Source organism: Lissotriton helveticus, chromosome 4_1, assembly GCF_964261635.1.
Source record: "Lissotriton helveticus chromosome 4_1, aLisHel1.1, whole genome shotgun sequence".
In the NCBI taxonomy this organism is placed as follows: Eukaryota; Metazoa; Chordata; class Amphibia; order Caudata; family Salamandridae; genus Lissotriton; species Lissotriton helveticus.
The window spans coordinates 2,058,573,709-2,058,582,988 of record NC_136063.1 but is presented as its reverse complement, the minus strand read 5'-3'; the positions used below and the strand labels follow the sequence as shown (position 1 = coordinate 2,058,582,988).

At 36.9% G+C, this 9,280-nt stretch overlaps 1 long non-coding RNA gene across 1 annotated transcript; it reads left to right on the top strand.

Annotated features, from left to right (window-relative positions):
• The first annotated feature begins 754 nt into the window (after positions 1-754).
• LOC144827789 (uncharacterized) lies at positions 755-8,839 on the top strand. Its single transcript, XR_013610371.1, has 3 exons — positions 755-878; positions 7,811-7,886; positions 8,792-8,839. It is a non-coding gene; the product is annotated as an uncharacterized LOC144827789 (long non-coding RNA).
• The last annotated feature ends 441 nt before the right edge of the window (positions 8,840-9,280 follow it).

The following is a 9,280-nucleotide window of genomic DNA, read 5'->3' as shown; positions in this document are numbered from 1 at the left end:
CAGGGGACACAGAGTCGTTGAGGCTTATCCAAGGTTAAGAACAGATGAGTCCTGTCCAGTGAAAAATTAGACATAGGCTTCACCTGCTCAGCATCGCTGGACATGGCTAAATAATAGCTGCAAAATGTTACTCTTCTTAAATAATTTTACTATTATAATCTGTGAGATTTGTCTCTTACTCTGCAACATCTCATTGTTGTTGTCTTTCTTTAAAGATAAAGACAACCTCAACATGAGCGACAATCTGCAATCAGTTGATTTTGACCTCATCATTGAACTTGTAATTGAAACATCAGTGGATGTTGATCCATTGGATGATTTAAATCCTGAGGATGAAGAAGAGCGTGATGAGGATGCAGATTTGTCCGAATTATATGATATAGGATGGGAAGATGACCTGCTTGAGCCTTTGGAATTATAAACATTTATTTTTAAAATTTATAATGAATAAAAAGTAAAAAGGTAAACCGTTTAATTTAAAAATAAAGACACCTTCAAAAACAGGTTATGTGTAGTGTCTTCAATAAAATATTAAAATATGCTCATAAAATTAGATCAGATTCACATATAAAATAGCATAGGTAACATAAATATAAATCTCATTTCTTTTCTGCTACTTCTGTATTGTAAATTTGCAAGGACTAAAAAATCTTCTATTTAAAATGTCAAGTAGTGTGTTATGTTTTTGATCACTATTACTGATTTACTGTTTGATAATATTTTTTTATTAACATTTTTATTATATTTTTCCTCAGATTCAACTATGCCTACAAAAATAAGAGAGATGAAGGCTGCAAAACGTCAAAGACAGCAGGAGAAAAAAAAAATGCAGCAGTCCTCTAACAAAAAGATTTCTCAAGCGATGAAGAAAGCACCGGGTAAGAGCTCTAAATATTTCATAAAAAATATTTCAAATAAAAAAAATATTAGTACAGAAAATGTTTCAATCCATAACAACACAAGTAAATCAAATGGAAAGAAAAGGACAAATGAAAATGTTACTGCTAGAGCAAGAGATAAATCTGTGCATGATAGTAGAAGGAAACAACAGTTTACGGAGATTCGTAAACGAATGTTCCGTAACAGGATAATTGGCAATTTGTTAAAAAATATTAAGAAAGGTCAACAGAAATTAGTTTTTTATAGGAGAAAAAAAAAAGTTGAGAAAGTTATTGATCAGGCTTTTGAAATTAAACGTAAGTTATTTATTTTGATAATCAATAGAATTAGGAAGCTAAACAAGGCAATTTTTGATTTCAAAAGAAATAGTAGATGGAAGAGAATAGTTAATCGTAGTAATTTTTGTGAAGTTTTTTCTGGAGAATGGATACATAGTTCAAGCTGTGAGGCATTTTTTAATGAAGAGAGTTATTTCCAGGATAATGATTTGGTGCATGCAGTTGACATCAGTGGTCGTGCTTATGAAGTGAAAGATGGTTGTCCAGTTGAAAAAGAAAAACTTGTGACAACAGAGGCAGAAGAGTTGTTAGGTAATGAGGTTTTAGGAAGACGTGCTAAGGGTCCTGTGTACACCTGGAAGTGTAGTAGTATTTGCAGTGTGCGACAGGATTCTATCAATTTGCTTTGTGATTTTGTACGGTCATTTAACAAGAAAAGTTTGAAGCAGAAAATGAGGTTGTTGCAAGAATTAGATCCTTGCAGAGTGAGAGAAGTGACAGGTTTGCATGGTCATTCACTGGCTTGTCTTTCCAGGAGAGTATGCCAGAGTGTTTTTCATCATTTCAGGATGCTAGCAGTGCATCATAACAAAGTGAGGAAGTTAGTTAGACTGTTGTATTATGCTAAGAGTCCAGCAATTATGCTGAAACAATTATGTGCTGCTCTTCTGCATGGTTCTGAAATAGATGTGAGGAATATATGTGAAGAAATTGAGTTTTGTTACTTTGGAAGTAAAGAGGAGAATGTTGAAATTGAGCAAGAAATAGAGGGTCATTTGGAAGATACTGTACATGTTTCCAGTACAGATAATTTCCAGAGGGAAATTGCGACGTTTGACATGAAATCAAGTGAGAGGCCTAATTTCACTTGTGTGTGTTGTCGACGCACTTATTATAAGAATCAGACTAAGTTAGTGGATTTATATGCAAAAAGTGAAAGGGAAAATAATAGTGAATGGAAGGATTTTGCAACATACTTGATGGTAGAAAATTGTTTTGATTTGGGATTGGATCAACGTGTGTGTACTTATTGTTGTAACAAATTAAAACAAAACCAGATGCCTGCTAGAGCAGTTCATAATAATCTGGAATTGGTTGAGATTCCTTCTGAATTGAAGGACTTAAATACTTATGAATCTATTTTGATTCAAAGTATCCATCCCTTTCAGGCTATTGTAAGAATGGAGCCAAAGACAGGGAAATTGCCTCCATCAGATTTACAGAGAGGATTAAAGGGAAGAGTTGTTTATTTGCCTCTAGATTTGAAGAAAAACATTAACACAATTGGAGTAGAAAAAGTGGAAGAGGAACCTCTGGTTATCTTAGTTAATGGGGTTCCGACAAAGAATAAGAAAATATGGCAAGATTTAGTAGATGTTAGGAAAGTTAAAAAGGCAACATTGTATTTGAAAAAAAATAATAAATACTATAAGAATGTATATGTTGAAGAAGAGGAAGTAAGTGAGGAAGAGGATAGCGATTTGTGTGCTGGTCAAATTGAGAAAGTAGAACTCTCTACTAGTGAGGAAATATATGAACATTATAGTGTTCATCCTTTGCATTCAAAGGAAGTCATGGGGAATGCTATTGAGTTGTTTCAAATGAAACAAGCCAAAGGGAGTCCCATTAGTGTTTGGGAGCAAAGTTTGGAAGCTCGGTGTTTCCCACAGCTTTTTCCAACAGGTCAGGGAGGAAGATATGATGAGCGACCTCATCAAATTCCTGCTTCTGAATACCGGACTTTGCGATTGTATGCAGGAGATGCTAGGTTTCGACAATGCATTCCATATTTGTTTCATCTCCTGTTTGAAAGCGATCTGTCTGGACTGTCATATGCAGTGAACCACATCTTGAAAAGTGGTATACACATGCAAAACATCTCGGCAAGTGATTTTATGGATAAAGTGAATGTCCAAGATAGTATTTTGGATTCTCACCTGATTAATCTCATGGCGTGTCAGCGTGGTACTAATGAGTACTGGTACCGTCGTCATGGTGATTTAAAATGTATGCTGAGGAACTTAGGTACTCCCACATGGTTCCTCACTCTGAGCTGTGCCGAGTATGGCTGGGAAGACTTACTTGAATTTCTACGAGAGGCAAATGCTAACGTAGAAAACATCGAATTCAAGACACCCGGAGAACTGTGCTCTTTGGATCCAGTCAATGTATGTAGGTACTTCAATCATAGATTTGAAGCTATGATGTCTTTCATCATGAATAAGAAGAATCCACCTCTTGGAGAGGTGTTGGATTTCTTCTGGAGAAAGGAGTACCAAGCAAGAGGTGCTCCTCATATACATATGTTGCTGTGGATCAAGGATGCACCTAAATTTGGAACGGATCCAGATGACTCAGTGATGAGTTTCATCCAACAGTATTCTACGTGTGCTGTTCCAAACGCAAAGGAGAAGAAAAGCCTAAGAGAAAAAGTTCTGCGTTTCCAAAGCCATCGATGTGGAAAGTACTGCCGTCGTAAATTCCGAAACAAGGACAAGTTCTACACTAAATGTCGTTTCGGCTATCCACGACCGGTGATTTCTAAAGGAAGAGTAAACAGTTTGATGTCTTCGCTGCGACACAATGTCATGAAGAAATCACCTAAAAACACTTACAATTTGAAGAGGAACGAAGAGTCCAAGTACATCAACGACTACAACCCGGTGATTTTGTCCATGTGGAATGCTAACATGGATATACAGTTTGTGGCTGATAACTGTATGGCTGTGGCTCGGTATGTGACGTCTTACATCACCAAAAAAGAGAAGACAGAATTGAAGGATATGTGGGAGGACATTTCCCATGAAAAGAGCCTCAGCAAGAAGTTGTACAGTTTCAGTCTGAAGATGTTGTCGCATCGAGAAATCGGAGCGTACGAATGTTCTGACCGGTTGTCTTCAGCAAGTCTCTATGCCAAGTCCAGGAGTATCGTTTGGGCGAGTCTTGGTCTTGCTGCAACGCGTAATCGAGTTCTCAAACCTGTGCGGGAAATTGAGTATTTGGCGGAAAAGGAGCCAAACAGTACCGACATTTTGAAGACCAACATGTTGGATACATATTATCCAAATCGAAGCAGTCACCTCGAGAATGTTTGTCTGTATGAGGTTCTGCAAAATTACATGTTCAAGAGGAACATCAAAGAAGATACTGAGAAAGGAGTGTATGCTGTAATAGGAAGTGAGGGATGTCTGGTGAAGCAAAGAAAATGCCACTTGATAAACCATCGAAAATTGAGTGGCGAATCTCCTGAAAAAAAGGAGTTTTTCTATTTAGCACTTTTGCAACTTTTCAAGCCTTGGCGTGCAGAAGAGGAACTGCTTGGAGATTTCCTCTGTTATGAAGACTCTTTCAATGCCGCCAAGGAGACCATAGAATGTCCTGCTTTTCCCAAATATGTAGAAATGTTGAATGCGGAAATTGAGCAGGAAGCAACAATTGCAGCCGAGATTGCCAGAGACAGTTCTCAGGACAGTCAGAGTTCTGCTTCATTGAGTCAGGATCCACTAGGAGGACCTCTTATTGAAAATGAAGCTGCCACTGCTATGAATGAGGTGGAAAGAGCCATGGCACATGCTCAAGAGGATGTGGTTAACTTAGAAGAGTTGGAAAGGCAACTCAACGTTGAGCAGAGGAAAATATATGACGAAGTTACCATGCAAATTGATCATGGATTAAGTCATGATAAGAAAGAGTGCTCATGTACGTCGTTGAAGCCTGTCCGACTGTACGTGAGTGGAGAAGCGGGAACTGGAAAAAGTTTCCTCATTAAAGCAATTTCATGCTATTTGCAGGAAAGGACAGAGTCATCGCTGTCTTGTGTTGTCACTGCTCCAACTGGACTGGCAGCACATAATATTAAAGGGATTACTTTACATCGTTTACTGATGCTGCCAGTGGAGCATGACAACAAATTAGAATATCACAAGCTATCTGGAGATGCTTGTTTTGAAGTTTCAAGAATCTTGAGGAAAATGAAACTTCTTATCATTGACGAAGTAAGCATGGTTTCCAATGTCATGCTTGCCTTTGTGCATTTGAGGATGCAAGAAGTTCTCAAAACAGAGTATGATGTGTTATTTGGTGGCAAACACATCATTGTTTTCGGAGATCTTCTGCAGCTGACACCAGTGAAAGGGCAACCTGTGTTCAAAATGCTCACGCATGAAGATACCAGGAAGTGCCTAGGCAGCATTGGCAACGTCAATATATGGTTAAACTTCAATTATGCTGAACTGCATGAAAATATGCGTCAGGCAAAGGATGAAGTTTACAAGACTATTCTACAAGATGTTAGAATTGGAAAAGTGACCGAGCATGGAAAAGAAGCTTTACATGCACGATTACTGTCAAATTTATATCCAGAACAAGATGTTGTGCCTGAGAATATTTTTCAGAAAATTACTGATAAGAAATCTGGAATATGTTTGATGCCAACTCTTGCAGAATGTGCCAAATTTAACAACAAAATGTTGCATTTAGAAAAGCAAGAGATTGTGAAAGTGGAAGCTATTGATAGAGTACAGCATATGGGATCAACAATTATTTTGTCTGAGAATCTGAAATCAAAATTGGATTCATTAGAGAAGACTATATCTAAAACTGCAGGTTTTGAAAAGACTCTGAATGTGTGCTTGAACTGCCGTATAATTTTAAGAAGGAATTTACATGTTGAAAGAGGTCTGGTAAATGGATCAATGGGTAATGTTGTTGATTTTGTGAAATACAGAAATAGAGATGGAATTGAATTTTTAAAAATTAAATTTGATGGCATTGAGGAAGTACAGCTAATTGCTCGTTGTTCTGCTAGATTTTTGCTTGTAAAAGACTTATATGTTCGCCGTAAGCAGTTCCCTGTTTGCTTGGCATATGCGGTGACAATTCATAAATCGCAAGGTTTAAGTGTAGACACTGCATTGGTGAATATTGGCAGTTCTGTGTTCAAGGAGGGTATGGCATATGTGGCATTGTCACGAGTTAGAACTTTATCGGGATTGTACTTGATTGAGTGTGATGTCAGAAACATTTGTGCAGATCTAGATTGTGTTAAGGAATACAATAGGTTAAGAAGAGAGTATGCGCCACATTTGCCTCAGTTTCCTTTGTTTGAGAAACGTCTGGTAGGCCGGAAACGAAGAAATGAGAACAATACTGGGGAGGTTGTAGCAAAAAGACAAAAAGTGAATGAACCTAAAATTACAAGCAGAAACAAAGAGGATTCTGTTGAAGATGTTGTTGGTTTTCAGTTTGAAAACAGTTCTGGTGTCAACTGCTATGCTAATGTAGTAATGAATGTTTTGTTTTCTCTAAAAAATGTAAAAGAAGAGATTGTGGTCAATTCTGATCAAAGATTTTGCAGTTTGTTGAATTCTGTGTTAGAGAAATGTAGCACAGATAGAACAAAAATAGAAAGTGTGTCTGAAATTCGAAACCTGTTAGACAGATGTTCAGGGCAAACACAATTCTCTCAAAATATTCAGCAAGATTGTCAGGAGTTTTTAATGTATATGCTTGATGTATTACATGCTGAAGGTGTAGATGTAGATCAGCTGTTTGGGCTTTCTTATCAATGGCAGCATGACTGCGAGAACTGTATGGTATCAAGTACTACTAGTGTAGACTCAGAAAGATTTATATATTTAACTTTGCCAGACAGTAAATCAGTCTCCTTTAATAAGCTAGTAAACGCTGCTAATCACAGCATGGAGTGTAGCCAATGTAAATCTGAAATGATGTCCACATTATTTATACGAAAATATGGCCAGTACGTCATTTTAATGTTCCAACGATGTAGGCCTGATGGAACAAAATTGACAACTTTAATAAAATAAATTTGTAGCTTCGCAGTTGTCAATATCAGGAAGGACTTTTGTAACTACAGCAATTATATATCATGACGGCCCTTCAATATCATCAGGACATTACACAGCTTATTTAAAGTCTAGAAATGGCTGGTCATTCTGCAATGATTCTGTTTTAATTTTCAAAAAAAAATTGCCGTATGACCTTAAAAACTCTTACCTGGTGTTTTTAAAACCAAAATTTTAGGAAAATAATCTCGGGATATGATCTGTGGAATTTCAAGAAGTTCTAATGGCTCCTACACAATTTGGCCTTGAGGATAAGTGTAGTTCAGAGACATAACTTCTAATCAAAGGATTGGACATTATGGAGATGTATGTGCACTTTAAATGAGTTCAGAAAAATTGTTTCTTTTCATAAGCTAATTGAAGCAGCCAATCAAAACATGGAGTAGAGGGAATGTAAGTCTGCAATGCTGTCTACTGTTTTACATTGCTTTGTGATTAAAAGTGATGTAGAGAATTAAATAATTGTAGTACTCATAGAGGTAGTGTAAGTCTGCTTCATATTAAGCAGTATCAGTGTCATAGGAAATGTAGAACATGACTGACCAAGAAGGGGAAGATATTATTATTCCAGGATTGTGAAAATGATCTTCAACATTTTAATTCTGAAAGTTGCGGAAATGCCAAATGATGGGATTGGCTTACAAGAAATCCAAGAGTTATAAATATCTCTGACTAGATTTGGCCTTGTGGAAAATAGTGGTAGAGAGCAAGAAGTCATTTATTGCATGTAACGTGTTTTTAAAAACGATGGAGCTTTTCTTTCAGAAAGTGGCGGGCTGAAAGTAATAACAGCACAAAAGAGTGTAAGCTGTTTATAGGACATCCTTGGACGTCATGGAAAGTAAGTTAACTTTAAGGAGTTCTGAATTTTATTTTCTGATGTTGTATGGGTTTTTTAAACACAATCATTTTGATTGTGTTTTTTTTTCCCCGCTGTTACATGATGAATACCTTCAAGTCACTGTTTTTAGTGAATTTTGATACATTCTGAGAACAGCAAAAATAAACCATTTAACATGTATAATTAATTCTGTACTGTTTGCATTTATGATGTATATGTAGAACTGTGTAGGAGGCATGGAGAAGGTGAGTTTTCTGTAAGTGTTAAATTTATTGTATGCAGTGCTGCACTTCTACGTAATCTTTCATATGCTGGACTACATCTGCACAATGAGATACCTAAGCAAAGGAAACACAAGTGATGTGATTGTGAAATGAGCAAAATAAATTGCACATATTTCAATTACATCACTTGAGTTTCCTATCATTACGAATCACATTGTGCAGATCAAGTTTAGGTCTGTCCAGGGAAACATAGGAGGTTTCTACTTTGTTGAAGAGTGCAGTGGACATGACTCACTTCATTAGTAGACTTTCACAGATATTATCTCCTCTGTACACTTCAACAAGTGTAAATCTCATCTTGAACTCTGAGTAGGCCTCACCTCAAACAAATCTCTGGATAGGAGACATGTTATTGGCATACTGAAGCGACACTTTTCTGAAACAAGAGCAATGCAAAAGATGCACCATGTTTTAAGATAGTCCTCACTTCATCTGCATCAAGATACTGTTAGTTTAAAATGTATATCTTTAGCATTGTGTAGAGGACCTGGAGAAGCAGAAGCTTCTGTCAGTGTCAAAGTTGTTGAAAAACTATTTGTCCTTCAATATTTTCCCTTGTCTTTTGTAATTTTTAAATACATATTTTAATTTTTTTTTAAATGTTGGTTCTCTCTTTCACAGATTGAAAGTATAGAAATAAAATGTGATTAATTTAACAGCAATTACAAGGTAAATAGTTGTACTCTTTTCGTTACATTTCTATCACATTCACCTACTATTAGATCCACTGCTTCACTTCTTTAATCCTCAGTTTCCTGCCTTTGCTACTTTCCTCATTCCTTTCTCTATTACCTATTTACTCAACTCCTTCCACTCTTTTTCTCAGTCCCTCTGTTCTCATAGTTCCTCAGTCTTGTTCACTCACTCCATCTCTATTACTCTTAGTGTCTGTGAATTACTTTCCCAACTTTTTTTTTTTGGGGACCGCTTCCTGGGAAGTTGCCCGGTTCGCAAACCAGCAGCGTTATGGCAGTCCACCATTTTGTGTTTCGTTCGAATCAAGATACAAGATGGAGGGCAAATAATGTTCAGAATAGGTAGAAGGGGGCACGGTAGATGTATCTTGACCCCCTTGGTTTTCTGAGGGTGGCTCAGGAGGACCATAGTTCT